The sequence below is a fragment of the Amblyomma mixtum genome, chromosome 3 (assembly GCF_055824585.1).
Source record: "Amblyomma mixtum isolate Tamu chromosome 3, ASM5582458v1, whole genome shotgun sequence".
In the NCBI taxonomy this organism is placed as follows: Eukaryota; Metazoa; Arthropoda; class Arachnida; order Ixodida; family Ixodidae; genus Amblyomma; species Amblyomma mixtum.
The window spans coordinates 369223420-369226390 of NC_143014.1; the positions used below are offsets into that span (position 1 = coordinate 369223420).

The 2971-nt window shown below is 46.3% G+C and overlaps 1 pseudogene; it reads right to left on the reverse strand.

The window, feature by feature from the left end:
- Positions 1-585: 585 nt before the first annotated feature.
- Positions 586-2470, reverse strand: LOC149356731 (uncharacterized; annotated as a pseudogene).
- Between the last annotated feature and the right edge of the window lie 501 nt (positions 2471-2971).

Consider the following 2971-nt stretch of genomic DNA (forward strand, 5'->3'; position numbering starts at 1 on the left):
TTATTCTGATGGATCAAATGTTTAGGGGAATCCCCCAAGGTGGAGTAGATTTGTAATAAGGATGTAATTACTCATTGACATCCACCCGAGCGCAGCCATACAGCTACAAAGGAAAGCTATACAGCTTTCCTTTGTAGCCGTATGGCTGCGCTTTGCAGCCATATGGCTTTACGGCTTTGTAGCCGTATGGCTGCGCTCGAGTGCATGTCAATGAGTAATTACATCTTTATTACTTACTATTCTGGCGTTATCATCAGGTAGTAAAATAAGTAATAAATAATAAGTAATAAGGGTAATAAATAAATAAATAAATAAATAACGTAATAAATAAGTAATAAGGGTGTACTGACATCCACCCGAGCGCAGCCATACGGCTACAAAGGAAAGCTGTATAGCTTTCCTTTGTAGCCGTATGGTTGTGCTTGGGTGGATCTCAATGAGTAATTACACCCTTATTACTTATTTATTCTGGATTTATCATCAGGTGAGTGGGATATACACCCTGCCCATATTGCCCTACAATGTTGAGGAGTTCCATTTGCATATTGTGTCTCAAATTGCTTGGCACAGTTGCCACATATGGTTTTAAGGACAGCAAGAAGTGTTCGTCGGCATCTGCTGGCCTGTGCGCCAGTAATGCACTTCGAACAGTCGCAAGCTGTGCATTTACAACATCGAGCTCTTCCCGAGCTTTCCTCCGCTTTTTGGGCTGCTGCGGGGCAGACTGGCTCGCCGTGCCTTCATCCACAGCCACAGACTGAGAGGTGCTGGGCTCCGGCACTTCAGGGCACAAAAAAATGTCCTCGAAAGAGGCTTCCGGTGCTGACTCTGCAGCTGGAGACCCTGGTCGTGGGTGGTCTTAGAGCGCTTCGTGCACGGCCACCACCTCCATGCTGCTGTGTCCTCTGCAGGATGGTCACATTACGTAAACATTGATCACTAAGAGAATGTAGTGATAGATTTTCACACCAGCACTGCGAATACACCTGTGACTCTACTGATCACTATTTCGCAAATCTGGCATTCACGAAATCGCAGCTGCAATGAAGCTGCACAAACTAAATTGAGGCATCACAGTGAACAATTATTGTGGTGGATGAAGAATACACCCTGAGAAGCAGTACATGCAACATTCATTTTCTCTGTGAAAATGATGCCTAAATGTTTCCGCTTGAAAGTATCGCAAACAAGTAAAATGAAATGTTGGTGGGAAAGTTGCACTGGAGTAATACTTACTGACGTGCTTCCATCTGGTCTTTTAAAAATCTCATCCTTTCAAGGTGCACCCAGCACCTGCTCTTCGGTAACGCTCCAGCGCCACTCCTTGAATCACATTCGAGTTCTCTGAGCTTCCTTCTATATGTGTCTTTTAAATTTCTCCATCTCTGCTGTACACAATCAACTGTAACTGAAAAATATATGAAAGTTAGCTACAAATGAAACTAATTATCTGAATTGAAGTATGAACGCTTTCCCACATGCTCCAGAAATTGTCTAGTGCGTTCCCAAGTTGTTTGTGTAAAACAAAACTGACAGAACTACACTCCATTAAAAGCAGCAAAATGAGCCAAGTATGACTAAGAAACATTCCCATATCCGTTTCTTGGTTTCGGCGAGTGCTTGGTTCCTTCATATTTTGAATGAATATTCAGTGATATTCCCCTGAACGTGCCTTCACTTCAGCGAGTGAAAATGCATACCACCATAAATAGTGACAGCACAAGACAAAACTAGGACGGGTTTGGTGCCGGGATAAGGTTATTTCGACGTTTGAGCACACAAATGTTGGCAAAGCTGCCACAGTAATTTCAAAGGTCCAGAATGATTCCGGTCACTTGAGTGCCTTTATAGCGAACCGACAGTGCACAGCACGCGACTATTTTTCCATTTCGCCGCCACCGGAAGCCGTAAACAAACTCGGAGGCATTCGTCTCGCGCTGAGCGGCAAAATTTACGGTACTTAACCGGGCACAGGCGTGTAGTCCCAATTCGTGAACAAGACTGGGCGTCATTACGCTTAGTGTCAGTTTTCTTGTTTAAGGAATAGAAATTTTACTGAAATGAGAGCCCACACTGTGCACGTGGTTGGCCTTCGCAGTGTGTAAACAATTATAAGGCCTGAAAAAATATGCGAGCAAAAGACGTTTTCGATATTTCTTTTTTTTTAGCAGAGCACAGTATACTATGGCTTAATGGCGTTTTTATGTTCTCGTTAAACAAAGCAGTGCAGAGTACCACTGTTTAAAACGCCGAGAATCCGCACGTGCAGCTGCATACATATACAGCGTGCATTGAACATGTTGCCTGCGTCGACCTTCCGAGCCGGCTATCGTTTATTGTCAAACAAGGGGCGGCGCAATCACTCCTTCTCAGAACTACGACATTACAATTAACAGCGCTAAGAAAAACATACTAAAATAAAAATGGACCAAATGAAGTGGTACTCACCGTTGGGGTCGATTGATTGCATGGCGTCTCTAACCTCCTCCCACAGTCCAGTTTTGTTTGCATTCTTTCTGTAGTCATTCGATTTCACGTTCCACATAAGTGGCCACCTCTCCACTTAATCGATGAGGAGTTCATTAAAACACGCGCGCGTGCCTTCAACACCTCGAGGAGCAGACATGTTCTTGTGCCCACGTGCGCGCGCAGCAACCAAAACACACTTTGTGTTTGCCGCTGCATCCGCTTCTGCTACGCGTGACCGCACGTGACATGACGTCACGATGCTTCCCATTGGTCAGTCGCAGCGCGATCTCATGACGCTGCGATCTCATGAACAGCTCCCACGTGACCCCACGCCGAGACGGCGCGTGACGTCACGTGACGTGCCGTCTCGGCGCTGCCCATTGGTCAGTCGCAGAGCGGCGCTGCGACTGAATTCCAACCGGACGGAACTTGGTCGCAGGCCGTCTGCGGCTAGACCGACGGCCCTCCCCAGTCGCAGACCGACCGAATTCGCAGCGTCGCA